The following is an 18,495-nucleotide window of genomic DNA, read 5'->3' on the forward strand; positions in this document are numbered from 1 at the left end:
CTTAGCAGCAGCAGCGGTAGGGCCATGGGGGCTTCCCTGATAGCTCAGTTGGTGAAGAATCCACCTGAAATACAGGAGAGCCCAGTTCGATTCCTGGGTTGGGAAGATCTGCTGGAGAAGGGATAGGCTACCCATTCTAGTATTCTTGGGCTTCCCTTGTGGCTCAGCTGGAAAAGAATCTGCCTGCAATGAGAGAGACCTGCGTTTGATCCCTACCTTAGGAAGATCCCCTGGAGAAGGGAATGGCTACCCACTCTAGTACTCTGGCCTGAAAAATTCCGTGGACTGTATAGTCCATGGATTTGCAAACAACTGATAGACTTTCACTTTCACAGGGCCATAGACTCATCATTGGTAAAATACATTAGTGATACAAATGTTTCTACCAGCTTCAATTTCTCACTGAAATCTCCACTTCACTTTATTCAAAATGCACCGCATTTTACTAAAGGTGTTTTGCTGAAATGAGTGAAACAAATTTAAAGGATTATTAAAAAAAGATACAAATTACCATTATTAGTTTTTGCTAAAATAATATTTTGAGGAAAGTTTAAGTTTACATTGAAGGTTATAATTTTAATTACTACTGAATAAGCTCATTTATATTTAGTGGATGAAAGGAGCTAGAAGAAATAATACACATAGCTAGAAGAAAATAATACAAATGATACTATATATATATATATACTTATTTTCCTTTTAAAAAATTATTTCCAATCATGTTTTTCTTGAGCATCTTTCCACATTTAAGGTAGCATTTCACAAGTCCCATTTATCATTACTTGGATCAGTTTTCTGTTTAAATCATAGTCTTCAATTCTGATATTGGCTTCTAATACTGAAAAACCATGGGCTTTAACTTTAGTGCTCACTCTCCACTTAGATGCTGGCACCTTTTCCCATAATTCTGAAGGTTATTGTATTCCACTTCATTCTGGTTTGCCGTGTCAGTAGGCATTGTTTTTTTGTGTGTTTTGGAATTAATTCCAATTGAATCTACTTTGCACTGACAGTTCAGTTCTAGGAATAAGCCAGAGAAGCAAATGCTGTTTATAAGTCTCTTTGTATTGAATAGGATATGAAAGTCTAAATAACTCAAGATGAATTGCTCTTAAATTTTCTTACCTATATTTGCCACAAAACAGCACATGACCTTACACTCTTCTCTTGTACTGTGGCGTGAAATCCTGATTTGTGGGGCCCAATATCTGTAAGAAGAGTTGTTTAGAAAAACAGACAGGAAGATTATTCTTCTTCTGACTTGCTCAGATGAAAGCACTTATGTAGTCAGCTTTCCTCTGGTCAGTGCAACCCCTTTGTCACTGAATATACATTAAGGTGGGAAATCGTGTCTGCCTACTTTCTTTGGAAGCTATCTAAGACATTATCTTTCTAAGGGAAAAGCATAAGCTGTGTGGTTCAAAAGGTTAGTCTCAATCAATTCTCAGAAAATATCTAGCTAACAATGATGATAATAAACATTTACTGAGCACCTAGTGAACACCAAGGGCTAGCTTAGGTTCTAGGCACACGCTAATGAGCTAAAACAATTATGACACTAACCTCTGCATATAAAACAGTATAAATGAATGGCAGGTTCTGGTATTTTATCTTGTATTATTTTGGGCTTACAGTGTAGTAAGCCCAAATGTAGTAAATTTGTTCATCTTTATATTTTAGCATATGAGTGAGTGAAGTCGCTCAGTCGTGTCCAACTCTTTGCAACCCCATGGACTATAGCCTACCAGGCTCCTCTGTCCATGGGATTTTCCAGGCAATAGTACTGGAGTGGATTGCCATTTCCTTCTCCAGGGGATCTTCCCGATCCAGGGATCGAACCCAGGTCTCCCGCATTGTAGACAGACACTTTACCGTCTGAGCCACCAGGGAAGATTTTAGTATATCTTCATGGAAATTTTAATGAGAAATTTAAAAGACATGTATTGGCATGATTGGTCTATTGCCACTTTTATCCAAAATTTCATTTTCTCCTTAAATCTTGTTAAAAACATTTTATTCCATGAAGTTTTCCTCCCATACTGCAAATGACAAAAAAGAATGTAGCTCTCTTGGTTCTTTCTGCTCCTAAACACAATTTCATAATGCCTTCTTACTTGAGCATTTGTATTGCCACTTAGGCTAAGAACATAACAATAGCAAACATGCAGAAGTGATAAAAATTTTGACTTTTTTATAGTCTCAAAAAGAGTATACTTCTGTGCTCCCATTTTGAGATATAATTGAAACCTCTTTGAACTCTTGCTCTTAGGTTTTATTTTTGACCATGAAAGTTACTTATCTTCCTTTTAATACCTGACCTCCACCAAGCTGTAAGATGTATTTAGGTCCCATTTAAACAAAATTTATTAGCCAGTGGAGCTGCCATAACAAAATATCATAGATTTGGTGGCTTAAACAATAGGAATTTATTTCTGGAAGTTGGGCAGTCCAAGATGAACGTGCCAGCTAATTTTGTTCTCAGTAAGTGCTCTACTCCTGGCTTGTAGATAACTGACTTCTTACTTCGTCTTCACATGACTGAGAGAGAAGGAGGGATGGAAGGAGAGACGGAGGGAGAGAGAGTGAGAGCAACCGTGAGAGAGTGCAGCTGGTGCCTCTTCCTCTTCTTATAAAGGCGCTAATTCCATCATGAGGCCCCATCCTTATGACCTCATCTGAATTTATCTCCCAAAGGCTACATCTCCACTGTACCATTACATTGGCGGTTAAGACTTTAACATATGAATTTGAAGGGGGACACAATCCATCCATAACCCAAGTAATACTTATCTTTGAGACTAATTGTAAAGACAACAGAGTGTTTGATTGCCTGAACTTTGATGTTCACCTCAATATGTATAAAAATTTAAAAACATTAAAATGGATACATATATTTTGAAGTTTTAATTTGTTGTTGATCAGTCTAAATATTTCTAATTAAATTTAAAAAGAAATTTTCTTTGTAAACTTTATGTCAATATACTTTGGCATTATAATTGTTCGAGAAAACCTTTTTTTTTTTTCTCTTTTGTGGCATCTGCTTCTATGTCACTAAATAACTGTCTCTATATTCCTGCTGATTAGATTGTGTTTGGAGATGAGTGAACTGGAACTTGATAAAGCATCCGGAATGGAAAATTCTCACAGTAGGACCTGCTAACTTGATTGCTTCATCACCATGGCAATGCTCATTGGTCAGAATAGCCAGGTAATGAGATGGCTTAGTTCAATTAGGATTTAAAATATTCTTCCACCACTGCATACAAAATTTGCAAAAGCATTTGTCTAAAAATAGGTCACGCTCTCCATGACTCATGAGATATTCTGTGCTTAGTAGAGTGTACACACAAAGGTAAGTGAGCAAATCCATCTCCAGCCTCCTCCATTTATTTTGTCCTTGAACAAAGCGTAATGCTTAAATGTGTCTCTGAAAAAATAGCATGTTTGTATAAATTCAAGAACATAGTGTGCTGATTAAATGTGATTTGAGAAGTAGTTATAGACATTTACACATAGCCCATTCGGTCTTCAGTTGTTGTGAGCCAAAAGCTGGTTCAGGGAAGACATGCGTCATGTGGGGTTGGAGATACCAGTGTCAAAGTGAGGCTGCACACTTCTGCGAATAAAGCCGTAGCCCACATGGTGCCAAATGTCTATGGGAAATGAGCTTATGTTGGGCATTCAGTTTGTACTCTCGTTTCCCATCTATTCCAAATGCAAGCCTTCCTCCTGGCCCTTATTCTTTCTCTGCTCTCCCAGCAGAGCAGTTCACCTCCCACCTAGTTGAAAATAGAGGCCATCTGGGGTCGCACGGAGTCGGACACGACTAAAGCGACTTAGCAGCAGCAGCAGCAGGCACGCACTCCTACCCCTCCACCTACAACATCTGCATCTATTTACTTCATTAAAGCTCATTTCCATGTCCACCTGTTATCTTTTCTCCTGGATTTTCAATTTCTCCCCATCTCTGGCTCTTTTTCTTAGCAAAGATGTAAATGCAAGTTTCTCGTGTCTTAACACCATGAAAAGAACTTAATGATTGTCCCTGCCTTGTAATTTTTTTTGGCTCTTACCTTCAGAACCACGACTTTTAAAAGAGTTGTTTATTTTCTCACTTCCCTTTGTCTCTTACAGTCCACTGAAGTCTGTCTATTGCCTCCGTCATCGTATTGAAACTGCTTTTAGTGAAATCAGCAACAACATATTAATGAAGTATTTTTTATGCATCAGATATCAGACAGCAGTTTGGGGACACAGTATTGAATAAGTCCTTGTCCTCAAGGCATTCATATATCATAGTTCTGCTATACCTTTCAACACTGAACACTTGGTCTGTATAATTTCCAGTTTCTGTCCTCTGTGCAAGCTGCCTCGCAGAAATGCCTTTGTTAATCTCCCCCTCCATACCATCCTCCTCCCTAGACAGTGTCCTCAACCAGTCTTTCCCCTTTCACTGCTTTGCCAACCCTCAGGCTCCTCTGATGCTGCGGTTTATAATATCTTTAGGCCAGGGGTCTCCATCTTTCAGGATTTTGTTAGATCCTTAATCCTACCTCTATGCTAACTCTTCTTAGATGCATTCCTTAAATTTCGTCTAAATTGAACTTGAATTCCTCCATTCAATAATGCTTTGCTTATATAGTTATTATTTTACTACCATATACTACCTTTTAACTTATATGGACTGTCCCCTGTTTATTTTTAATTAAATTTTTTATTTTGAGATAATTAGTAGATTTCTCTGCTGTTGTAAGAAATAATATGCACATTTCCATGTACCTTTACCCAGTTTTGCCCCAAAGTAAAGTCCGCTAAACTCTAATACAACATCACAGCCAGGATATTGATATTAACACAGCCAAGATACAGACTATTTCCTTCACCACAAGAATGCCTTATGCTGCCTGCTTAACAACAACATCCACCTTTTACCCCCAACCTCTCCTTAACCTCTTGTAACCACTGACCTCTTCTCTGTTTATATTGTCATTTCAAGAATGATACATGAACAGAATCATAATGTATGTAGTTTAGGGTTTTTTTTTTCCATTGAGAATAACTCCGTGGATATTCATCCAGATTGTTGTGGTTGTGTGTCAATATTATCTTCTTTTTCTTTTTTCCTTGGTAGTATTTATGTGTGGATACACGACTGTTTATTTGACCATTCATCCACTGAAGGACAATAGAGTTGTTTCCATCTGGGGACTCTTATAAATATGTAAAGCTGCTCTAAATATTTATGTAAAGGGTTTTCTTTTTGTGTGAACATAATTGTCTGTTAATCTGGGATAAATGTTTAGGAGTGCAGTTGCTAGGTCTTATCTTAGCTGTGGTAAAGAATTTGCCTGCAATGTGGGAGACCTGGATTCAATCCCTGGATTGGGAAGATCCCTAGAGAAGAGAATGACAACCAACTCCAGTATTCTTGCCTGGAGAATTCCATGGACAGAGGAGCCTGGTGGCAGAGTTGGACATGACTAAGCAACTGACACACACACACACACACACACACACACACACACACACACATGCTTTAGTTGTATGTTTACTTTTTAATAAACTGCCAAACTGTTTTTCACAATGGCTGTACCATTCTCACCAGCAGTGTATGAGTGATCCTGTTTTTCCATATTGTTGGTTCACAAACTGGTCACCATACACAGAGGGCAAGGAGGGATGAAAGAAAGAGGCAGACCATTCCAGATTGGGTGGTGGCAGGTTTAACAGGTAAGAGAACTCACTCATAAGGTTCCTCTTACGTGGCCAGAAGATAAAGTGATCTCTGCCTGCCAGAATTGGGTATATGTATATATCTATATTCTTTTTAAATTCTTTTCCATTATAGGTTATTACAAGACACTGAATACAGTTCCCTATGCTAAAGTGATTTGGATATATATATATATAGGGCTTCCTTAATGGCTCAGAGGGTCAAGAATTCTCCTGCAATGCAGGGAAAATCCCCTGGAGAAGGGAACCCACTCTAGTGTTCTTGCCTGGGGAATTCCATGGACAGAGGAGCCTCACAGGCTATCGTTTATGAAGTCACAAAGAGTAGATATATACATATATATGCATATATCTAGGTTCTTTTAAAAATTCTTTTCCATTATAGGTTGTTATAAGATATTGAATAAGGTCCTTGTGCTATACAATTAATCCTTGTTGTTTATTTTATGTACGGTGGTGTGCATCTGTTAATCCCATACTTCCAATTTATCCCTCCCACCACTTTTCCCTTTGTAACCATAAGCTTGTTTTCCATGTTTGTGAGTCTTCTTCTGTTTTATGAATAAGTTCACTTGTCCTTTTTTAAGATCCACATATAAGTGATATCATATAGTGTTTGTTTTCTTCTGTCTTACTTCATTTAATATGATAATCTCTTTATTTTCATTCAGTTCAATTACTTGTTTTTCCCTTGAAACTTCTTCTTTGAGCCATAGATTGTAGAAATGTACATTGCTTAGTTTCCAAATGTTGGCAGATTTTCCTGTTTTTTTTTTTTTGTTTGTTTGTATCTAATTTCTAGTTTGACTCTATTGTAATCAGAGACCACACTTTCTATGATTTCAGTTCTTTTAAATTTGTCAATGTTTATTTTATGACTCAGGATGTAGTCTGTCTTGGTATGTGTCTAATGAGAAATTGAAAATAGTGTGTATTTGAGTTTTCTGCTGTTGTTGGGTGGAGTGCTGTACAATGGAAATGAGATTGTAATGATTTTGGGGGTTATTGAGTTCTGTATCTGTGCTAATTTTTAACTAGCTGTTCTATAACTGTTGAGAAAGGGGAGTTTTTCAACTTTATTATGGGTTTGTTTAAAATTTACCCTTTTAATTTTATTTATTTATCCTTCTAAAGTTTCCATTTGTTACTTCTTTGTATATTCTGTTTTTGCTAAGGTTTTTTATTTCTTTGCTGAGATGATATTTTAAAAAATTGTGTGTCATAATTTCTCACTGAAACATTTTTTTTATGATGGTTGCTTTAAAATATTTGTCAGGTAACTCTAAATCTATATTTCACTGTTTTTATTATTTATTTAAGGTCGCTCAGTTGTGTCCGACTCTTTGCGACCTCATGGACTGTAGCCTACCAGGCTTCTCTATCCATGGGATTCTCCAGGCAATAGTACTGGAGTGGATTACCATTTCCTTATCCGGGGGATCTTCCCAACCCAGGGATCGAACCTGGGTCTCCTGCATTGGAGGCAGATGCTTTAACCTCTGAGCCACCAGGGAAGCCCTTATATTTCACTGTTAGCATCTATTAATTGTTTTTTTTTAAATTCAATTGGATATCTTCCTTGTTATCAGTTTGATGAATGATCTTATATTGAAAGTTGGAAATTTGATTTATTACATTATGGGGCTCTGGATCTGATTTAAACTTTCTCTTTTAGCTGCCTGCTTATAAATAGCTTTATTGAAAATGGAAGAAGTGAAAGTGAAAGTCACTCAGTAGTGTCCAACTCTTTGCAACCCCATGAAATAGTCCATGGATTCTCCAGGCCAGAATACTAGAATGGGTAGCCTTTCCCTTCTCTAGGGGATCTTCCCAACCCAGGGATTGAACCCAGGTTTCCTGCATTGCAGGTGGATTCTTTACCAGCTGAACCACTAGGGAAGCCCAAGAATACTGGAGTGGGTAGCTTATCCTTTCTCCAGTGGATCTTCCCGACCCAGGAATCGAAGTGGGGTCTCCTGCATCGCAGGTGGATTCTTTACCACTTGAGCTACCAGGGAAGATCTGAAAAAAGAGGGGCCCCATTTTATTCTGTTAGGTGAGGATAGAGGTACAAGTTCCCCATTTGTTCTTTGTCAATACCTGAGCAGGTCTTGGAGAAGACTCTTGATAGTCCCTTAGACTGCAAGGAGATCCAACCAGTCCATCCTAAAGGAAATCAGTCCTGAATATTCACTGGAAGAACTCATGCTGAAGCTGAAACTCCAATACTTTGGCCACCTGGTGCGAAGAACTGACTCATCTGAAAAGACCCTGATGGTGCGAAAGATTGAAGGCAGGAGGAGAAGGGGACAACAGAGGATGAGATGGTTAGATGGCATCACCCACTCAAAGGACATGAGTTTGAGTAAACTCCGGGAGTTGGCAATGGACAGGGAGGCCTGGTGTGCTGCAGTCCATGGGGTTACAAAGAGTCAGAACTCGACTGAGCGACTGAACTGAACTGAGCAGGTGTCGATACTGCTATGTGGGGAGTAGAAAGAGGGGTGTCCACTAGTTCTCCAGTGATACTTCCCTGGCTGTAGATTCCTTGCTGCTGCTGCTGCTAAGTCACCTCAGTCGTGTCCGACTCTGTGTGACCCCAGAGACAGCAGCCCACCAGGCTCCCCCGTCCCTGGGATTCTCCACGCAAGAACACTGGAGTGGGTTGCCATTTCCTTCTCCAGTGCATGAAAGTGAAAAGTGAAAGTGAAGTCGCTCAGTCGTGTCTGACTCTTAGCGACCCCATGGACTGCAGCCCACCAGGCTCCTCTGTCCATGGGATTTTCCAGGCAAGAGTACTGGAGTGGGGTGCTGTTGCCTTCTCCGATTCCCTGTTACTGGTCCCAAAGTGGCCTCCTTCTGAGTTGAGTCTGAAGGCTATGTGGATAGTCACTTAGTCTTACAGCTGGAAAGTGATGAAAATCCTTGCTCTCCATTTGGCCTCCTATGACACCATGCCAACAGAAGAATTAAAGGGTGGCTCATGACTGTTGGTGGTGGTAGAAGTCCAAGTTTCCCTCATGGTCTTCACTGACATCTCATTAAGGCTTGGTGGCTTGTTACCACTCATCAGGGATGAAGGTACTCTCGTCTCATCTTTGTCTGACATTACTCTGGTGAAGAATCAGAAGTAGTGGACCTCATTACACTCTTCAGAGGGCAGAAGTCTAGGTTTCTCCCTTGATCTTTGCTGGCCTGAATGGGGTGGGACCACTGTTGTTTCTGTGGTATTTGGCTGGAGTAAAACAGTTATTGCCTTCAAGCTTTCTATCTTGTCTGGATCCTTTGGTGGAGAGAGGAGGCTGTTTGGGGCCTGAACCTGTTGGCGTCTTCTGGTTTCTGGCTTCTTCAGACTCTAAATATGGGATCTACATGACAAAAAGAAAACTCAGAGTTACTCATCTCCATATTGCTCCTCAGGTTCTGAGACCCCCCCCAGTCAATCTGCCTTCTTCTGTAATTTTTCAAAATTGTTGAGTTTATTTCAGTCATTTTTAGTAGTTCAGTTCAGTTCAGTCACTCAGTCGTGTCCAACTCTTTGCGACCCCATGAATTGCAGCATGCCAGGCCTCCCTATCCATCACCAACTCCCGGAGTCCACTCAGACTCACGTCCATCGAGTCAGTGATGCCATCCAGCCATCTCATCCTCTGTCTTCTCCTTCTCCTCCTGCCCTCAATCCCTCCCAGCATCAGAGTCTTTTCCAATGAGTCAACTCTTCGCATTTTTAGTAGAGGGAATAGGAAAAAATATGTTTATTCCATCTTCCCAGAAGTTCAACTTCCATGTTAGTTTTTAATTAATAAATCAGTGAGAAGAATTCTTAATCTTTTATCCTCCCCTTCTGATATTTTTTTAGAACCCATTGTCCCAGAGTTCACAGACTTTGCCAATAAATAAAAAAATAAACTCAGTTTAGTAACAGATGTTGGCCTCTGGTTTTTCCTTAGAGTTTGTTCATTTCAAGCAAGAACAGATGATTTTGGAGATCTTTGTGTATGAGTTCTGAAAGTTATACACAGCTAAGAATTGTGTGCTCCTGAGGCCAAACTGAGCTGGGCTGGATTTCATTTTGGGAAAGTGATATAGGCTACTTGATCTTACATTTGATATTTTCAATAGGAACCCATCACAAACTACAAAGAATGCAAATGAGAAGTGTGTTCTCAGTGAAAGGCCTGCATCTTTTCAGTCTCTGTGTATGTGCCCTGTATGACTTTTGTTACAGTGGCTGCTTACTAACTGGTACTTTAAAAATCTTTCATTAGATGAAAGTTCCCTGTTTACCTAGGTTGTTAGGTATTATTTTGTAACGAAAACCTGTACTTTATAGTATACTATTCTAATCCATATGAATGGATTTCTCACTTTTACTTTACCATAGAATTTTTTCATTCAGTGTTTGATTTTAGCTGATGTTTAATTTAACCTTGGGATTCTTACTGAACACTTTAATGAAAATTTTAGGTCTATTTTATTCATCTATACATTTTTTTATGAATTGACACTTTAATAAAGAGGAATATGAGAATACTATTAAAAACAAATGACCATGTGTCACTCAAAAATAAATATGAGGCTCACTGGCTGTTGATTTAAAGCTACCTGTATGAAACATTAAAAATAGTTTAATGACAGCCACACTGCACCACCAGTGAACACTGAATTGACTGTTAGCAACATGCGAATCTGCTGATGTTCGTTAGCCTGATTCTTTGTTTGCCACTGTTACTGAGTCCAAGCTTGTACTGATGGCTATGTGGCAGCCCAGTAAGTTGAGAGATGAGTTTTGGGGGCAAGGAATCACGAGTTTATTCAGAAAGCCAGCAGACTGGGAAGATGGTTGACTAGTGTCCCAAGAACCATCTTACCTGAGTTAGAATTCGGAAGAGGGGATGTGGCTGATTGTTGCAAAGTTCTTCCTTCCAGAATCCTTTGTTCTAGCTGCCCATGTAGGTCTGTTCACAACGTTTCTATAAGCCTCCAAAAAGACATCTGTTATTCTCTGTTCTGTAGTGTTTTATCTGTATGTGAATGGGAAAGTGTTATACTTTTAAAGGTCAGAGCCTTGAGAATGGGCTATACTGTACATTTCAGGCTATAGACAATACTCTTTCACAAAAATGCAGAGCCAGCAATACTAAACACAGACAAACAGAGCATAAGGATTAGAGCTAAAGGAATAGATCCAATGGGGAGTCAGCCTTGTTCTTCTCTGTTATCAGGAATCTCTTGTTTGTCTGTCTAGATCCCAAAGAAAGGTCATTACTTTTCAGCCTTAAGATGGTCCTCACAAAAACGCGTAGGGCTTGTTTTCTTAAGGATAGATCATTATCTGGAGTATATCTGAAACATCATAATTATGATGCTTATTAATTAGTTTTTTTGTATGCATCAAATGAATTAGATACTAGTTACAGAAATTGTAGTAAAAACAAAAATTAACAAGACCTAAAAAAATCCATCATAGAAAAATAACTGATGGCATTTTCATTTTTAGATCTTTTTTATGTGCATCTTTTGTTTTATTCAGATGATAGTCATAGTATATAAATAATTTGAAATATTTTCTTAATATCCCATCAAATTCATAATGCTGCTACATGATCTTCATATATATTTTGATTATGAAAAATTTTGGCCAAAAAATTAGTTATAATGGGTTGCAAAGAGTCGGACACGACTGAGTGACTGAACTGAACTGAATCACAAATATGACAAGATGTAGAATTAACTTAAGATTTTGAAATAATATTTGTGTCAGATACATGTTAACCCTTGAAGATAAAATAAAAACTACTCATTAAACTCTAGGTTTTAGAAATATAATGCGGAATCACGTAGAATAGTGCATAAAACTAAATGTAAGGTTTAGGAAATAAGTAGTAAACCAGGCATTTATTTAACAGAGTCTTTTGAAGATCAGATTTTTAAATTTCAATGAAATATGATGTATCAATATATTTCTTTTATGTCATGTTTTTTGTGACCTACAAAATCTTTTATCTACTTTAAAGTAGCAAAATTTTCCCTCCTATATCTTATTTTAGAAGTTTCAGAGATACAGCTTTTACATTTTGACCTAGAAACTACCCTAAAGGATTAAATTTTGTGTATGCAATGAGGTAAGGGTCATTTTTCCCCATGGATATATCCACTCGTTGCTGTACTATTTGTTGAAAAGATGGCCGTATCACAGAGAAAAAGCACTAGAAACTAAGGAATAAATACATTCCATTGATCAATCTTCACCCTTAAAGTCCACCAGCACGCTTTTACTGACTCAACTCGTTGCTTAAAATCTCTCTCATCTTTTACTTCAGTATGATTTAATCTCTTTCTCTGCTGTAGTCATGAATAAACTCTTCCTTGCTTGTTTAACTTTGTCCAGTGCACTATTTACTTTGAATCTAATCAGTTTTAACAGCTAAGAGCTAGAATCACATGTCCCCAATTCATACTCTCTCTATCATCACTAGTCAATGGCTTTTCAAAGCTAGAAGTCTGATATATTCATTTTTTATTACAAAATCCTTTAATGAATAGTTAGTGCCTTCGAGATAAAATGGAAACTCCCTGGTATGGTAAATAAGATATTTCAACACATACACAAACACACCTTTTAAAACTGAAGGCTACTTTCTAGTATAATGCTGCACTCCCCCCCCACCCCATATACAGCCTAACATTTACAAGTTACTTGTAGATAACAAGAATACACTATTAGGGACTTCCCTGGTGGTCCAGTGGCTAAGACTGTGCTCCTTTGCAGGGGTCCTGGGTATGATCCCTAGCCAGGAAACTAGATCACACATGCCGCAACTAAGAGCTGGTGCAGCCAAATAAATAAATGCTTGGCTTTTTTTTTTTTTTTTTTAAGAACACACTGTTGGTTTGTTTCACTGCCTCTGTCTGAGCCCATGAATTTATGGAAATGATAAGTAACATTGGCTTATATGGAATGAATTAGATGAGGAAAAACAAGAGATGGGGCTTAAACAAAGAAAGATCCAAGATAGAAATAAAAGTTGTTAGGTTACAACTTTAGTAAAAGAGATTTCTTTCTTCACCTAATTCAAGACTGGCGTCTGTAGCCCGATAACCAGAATTTCCCCTTCTTGTGGCTAAAAGGAATTTTTATAGTTTGCAGTGTCACTCTGCTCTCTGCAATTTCAACTGAGACAACTTTTTGAGAGATGATATATAACTTTTTAAATTATTCAAGTTTTAGATATCACTTTAAGTTAAAAAAGACAAGATTCAGTTTTTATGTTTGGAACACTTAAGCAAACTGAAAGTGAAAGGCGCTCAGTCATGTCTGACTGTTTGCGACCCCATGAACTATACAGTCCATGGAATTCTCCAGGCCAGAATATTGGAGTGGGTAGCCTTTCCCTTCTCCAGGGAATCTTCCCAACCCAGGGATGGAACCCAGGTCTCCCACATTGCAGGTGGATTCTTTATCAGCTGAGCCACAAGGGAGGTCCAATAATACTGGAGTGGGACACTAATTCAAAACTAAATTTGGAAGTAAAAAATTAAAAACTTTACAGATGAAACCATGAGTCTTTTGGGATGTTTGGTTATTATTTTCTTCTTCTAAGTGTGATAGAAAACAGAAATAAAAAGATATTATCTTTCAGTGTATATTAATTGTGACAGCATATAAAAATTTAGGGTATCCCTGGTGGCTTAGCTGGTAAATAATCCTTTTGCAGTGTGGGAGACCTGGGTTTGATCCCTGGGTTGAGAAGATCCCCTGGAGAAGGGAAAGGCTACCCACTCCAGTATTCGGGCCTGGAAAATTTCATGGGCTGTATAGTCCATGAGTTTGCAAAGACTTGGATATGCCTGAGCATCTTTCACACACATTAAACTTAAAAGTGAACACTTTGGGGATGTTTGGTTATTATTTTCTTTTTCTAAGTATGATGGAAAACAAAAATAAAAAGATATTACCTTTGAATATGTATAATTGTGATAATATATAAAAATTTAAAATGTTATACATATTATATGATACATATTTTAAGAATATATATATAATAAATCTTTTGTTTGCACCAGGGATGTGTCTGAGTTTAACTACTTTGTGATGATAAGCGTGTCTACACCGAAGGCATTTGTGTACTCTGGTCAGTGTAGCTTCTCTTTTAAAGAATATTTATTTGTTTGTTTGTTATTTGGCTGCATTGGGTTTTAGTTGCAACATGCAGGTTCTTTGTTGCATCATTCAGGGTCTTTCATCCAGCACATGGACTCTCTAGTTGTGGTGAGCTGGCTCAGTAGTTGTGATGTGCAGGCTTAGTGGTTCCATGCTATGTGGGATCTTAGTTCCCTAACCATGGGTTGAACACTTGTCCCCTGCATTTCAAGGCAGATTCTTTAATTTTTTTTAGTGGATTTTTAAAAATATATAAATTTATTTATTTTAATTGGAGGCTGATTACTTTACAATATTGCATTGGTTTTGCCATACATCAACATGCATCTGCCATGGGTGTACATGTGTTCCCCATCCTGAACCCCCTCCCACCTCCCTCCCCATCCCATCCCTCTGGGTCATCCCAGTGCACCAGCCCCGAGCACCCTGTCTCATACATTGAACCTGGACTGGTGATTCGTTTCACATATGATAATATACATGTTTCAATGCCATTTTCCCAAATCATCCCACCCTCGCCCTCTCCCATAGAGTCCAAAAGAGTCTTCGATACATCTGTGTCTCTTTTGCTGTCTTGCATATGGGATTATCATTACCTTCTTTCTAAATTTCATATATATGTGTTAGTATACTGTATTGGTGTTTTTCTTTCTGACTTACTTCACTATGTATAATAGGCTCCAGTTTCATCCACCTCATTAGAACTGATTCAAATGTATTCGTTTTAATATCTGAGTGATATTCCATTGTGTATATGTACCACAGCTTTCGTATCCATTCGTCTGTTGATGGACATCTAGGTTGCTTCTATGTCCTTATAATAGCCATGTCCTGGCTATTATAGACAGTGCTGTAATGAACATTGGGGTACATGTGTCTCTTTCAATTCTGGTTTCCTCGGTGTGTATGCCCAGAAGTGGGATTGCTGGGGCTCTGCATTGCAAGGCAGATTCTTAACCACTGCATCACCAGGGAGGTCCCAGTGTAGCTTCTTATTGTCTGAATACTTAAATTGATACCCAAATAATTTTTCAATGAAGTCCGTGTTCTTACTGGGTAGAAGTTTGAGTCTTATTTGTGGTTAGGACTATCTGCAGGAGAAAAGATAAGAAGAAACAACACTGGGGTCCTTGAAAGATTATTGTGAAAAAGAAACATGGAAATAGTATAGACTGATCACTAGGGATGGCAGGTAGGATGGAGCCCTTGTTCTAGGTATAGATCCTATATCAGTTTCTTTTTTGTTGTTTTCAGTTGCTCAGTCATGTCCAACTCTTTGCAACCCCATGGACTGCAGCATGCCAGGCTTCCCTGTCCTTCACTGTTTCCTGGAATTTTCTCAAACTCATGTCCATTGAGTCAGTGATGCCATCCATCCTCTATCTGCCCCTCTCCTCTGCCCTCAATCTTTCCCAGAATCAGGATCTTTACCAGAGAGTCAGCTCTTCGCATCAGGTGGCTAAAGTATAGGAGCTTCAGCTTCAGCATCAGTCCTTCCAATGAATATTCAGGGTTGATTTCCTTTAGAATATGGAGAAGGAAATGGCAAACCACTTCAGCATTCTTGCCTTGAGAACCCCATGAAGAGTATGAAAAGGCAAAACGATGATCAGTTTCCTAGGGCTGCTATGACAAAGTATCACAAACTCGATGTCTTACAATAACAGAAATATACTCTCTCATAGTTCTAGAAACCAGAAGTCTGAAATGGAGGTGTTAGCAAAATTTCTTCCTTCAGAGGGCTCTTAGGAGACTCTGTTCCATGGCTCTCTCCTGGTTCTGGTGATGGTTGGAAATCCTTGGTGTTTCTTGTAGATCTCTCACTTCAGTCTCAGCATCCATCTTCACGTGGCATCTCATTGTGTTTCTTGTAAGCATCTTCCCTCTGTGTCCTATACCTCTGCTCATTAGGATACCACTCATACTTGATTAAGGGATCATCCTACTCCAGTATGAACTTATCTTAATTAATTATATTTGCAACCATCCTGTTTCCAAGTCAGATCACTTTCTTAAGCACTAATGGTTAGGATTCTGACATATCTTTTGGGAGAGGATACAAGTCAACCTATAACAAATTCCCTTCCCAAAGATCTTATGTACATTTATAGTATAAGAAACATCTTCCCTTTTGTTGTTAAGATCCCAAAACTCTGCTGAAGGAAACCCTTTTAAAAAGCTTATGGTAAGAACATAGTAAGAACAGAGCCTTTTCCCTGTTGATCTTGGATGGTGATGAGCCTCAGTTGATGGTCTTGAGAGATGTTGATGAGGTTAATACTTTACCTAGAAATGAGAGAGGAGACAATTTTCCATGGAAACAACTTCCTAAAAGAATGATAGCAGTAAGTGGGACATGAAAGGACTGAAAGGAACAGTTGAGAAGAGGGCCACATCATGCCTTCTGTTTACTGTCTTTAGTGAAGATCTTATTCTTCTCTATGTTTAAAAATTTTTTTTTAATTTTTATTTTTACTATATTTTACTTTACAATACTGTATTTGTTTTGCCATACATTGACATGAATCCATCACGGGTGTACATGAGTTCCCAATCCTGAACCTCCCTCCCACCTCCCACCCCATATCATTTCTCTGGATCATCCCCGTGCACCAGCCCCAAGCATCCTGTATCCTGCATCGAACATAGACTGGCGATTCGTTTCTTACATGATAGTATACATGTTTCAATGCCATTCTCCCTAATCATCCCACCCTCTCCCTCTCCCTCAGAGTCCAAAAGTCCGTTTTATACATCTGTGTCTCTTTTGCTGTCTCACATACAGGGTTATCCTTACCATCATCTTTCTAAATTCCATATATATGTGTTAGTATACTGTATTGGTGTTTTTCTTTCTGGCTTACTTCACTCTGTATAATCGACTCCAGTTTCATCCATCTCATCAGAACTGATTCAAATGTATTCTTTTTAATGGCTGTGTAATACTCCATTGTGTATATGTACCACAGCTTTCTTATCCATTCATCTGCTGATGGACATCTAGGTTGTTTCCATGTCCTGGCTATTATAAACAGCGCTGCGATGAACATTGGGGTACATGTGTCTCTTTCAATTCTGGTTTCCTCGGTGTGTATGCCCAGCAGTGGGATTGCTGGGTCATAAGGCAGTTCTATTTGCAATTTTTTAAGGAATCTCCACACTGTTCTCCATAGTGGCTGTACTAGTTTGCATTCCCACCAACAGTGTAGGAGGGTTCCCTTTTCTCCACACCCTCTCCAGCATTTATTGCTTGCAGACTTTTGGATCGCAGCCATTCTGACTGGTGTGAAATGGTCCCTCATTGTGGTCTTGATTTGCACTTCTCTGATAATGAGTGATGTTGAGCATCTTTTCATGTGTTTGTCAGCCATCCATATGTCTTCTTTGGAGAAATGTCTATTTAGTTCTTTGGCCCATCTTTTGATTGGGTCATTTAATTTTCTGGAATTGAGCTGCAGAAGTTGCTTGTATATTTTTAAGATTAGTTGTTTGTCAGTTGCTTCATTTGCTATTATTTTCTTCCATTCCGAAGGCTGTCTTTTCACCTTGCTTATATTTTCCTTTGTTGTGCAGAAGCTTTTAATTTTAATTAGATCCCATTTGTTTATTTTTGCTTTTCTTTCCAGAATTCTGGGAGGTGGATCATAGAGGATCCTGCTGTGATTTATGTCGGAGAGTGTTTTGCCTATGTTCTCCTCTAGGAGTTTTATAGTTTCTGGTCTTACGTTTAGATCTTTAATCCATTTTGAGTTTATTTTTGTGTGCAGTGTTAGAAAGTGATCTCGTTTCATTCTTTTACAAGTGGTTGACCAGTTTTCCCAGCACCACTTGTTAAAGAGATTGTCTTTAATCCATTGTATATTCTTGCCTCCTTTTTCGAAGGTTAGGTGTCCATCTTTTCTTAATCCTCTATCTTTGATGTTTTTATAATTTTATTTTTTTAACTGGAGGAAAATTACAATGTTGTATTGGCTTTATGGTTGTTTTTAATCTTCTTATCTTTTCATTTTTCCCTCCCTTTTTTCCTAAAAGCATCTACAAGCACGAGAAAAAATATTGGCATAACACATGCTCAATAAATGGATAAATTATATGTATGTCAAGTGTTTCCTCTGGTTAATCATTCTTGAAAGGAAACAAATAAATCTGTATATTTATCTTTTCCTTTAGATATATGATGAGTGAATTGCCTGTGTTTATACAGTTCATTTGAGCGACGGTCAACTCCCATTTACATATCAAGAGAAGGCCAGTTAGTCCATTAATGCAACCTTTTTTTTTTTTTTGCCTGTAAGCAGATTTTAATTTTCATAATATGCAGCTCTGTTAGACCAAGGAGAGATTTATTCTACCTCCTGTGCTTAGTTCTCTGGCTTTCTGAATCCACTTCCAATGTGTGAAAAGTAAAACTTGTAGTTTGCAGCTCCTGAGGTTCATTGTGTCTATACTATTTTGCCACATATGAGTGATAGAGACTGTATCCCAGTGTTGTTTGCCACCACCAGCTCCCACTGTTCTGGCTGGCCTGCTGTTGGATTTCATGGTCTCCACGTGGATGTGCTTGGACAGCACAGCAGCTGTGCTCTTCACAGAGGGAC

At 38.4% G+C, this 18,495-nt stretch overlaps 1 non-coding gene and 1 pseudogene across 1 annotated transcript; one reads left to right on the forward strand and one right to left on the reverse strand.

Annotated features, from left to right (window-relative positions):
• LOC102168607 overlaps positions 1 to 18,495 on the forward strand; it is a 155,817-nt pseudogene that overhangs the window by 49,585 nt on the left and 87,737 nt on the right.
• Positions 7,176 to 7,247, reverse strand: TRNAW-CCA. The gene has a single exon. It is a non-coding gene; the product is annotated as a tRNA-Trp (tRNA).

Source organism: Capra hircus, chromosome 28 (genome assembly GCF_001704415.2).
Source record: "Capra hircus breed San Clemente chromosome 28, ASM170441v1, whole genome shotgun sequence".
Lineage (NCBI taxonomy): Eukaryota > Metazoa > Chordata > Mammalia > Artiodactyla > Bovidae > Capra > Capra hircus.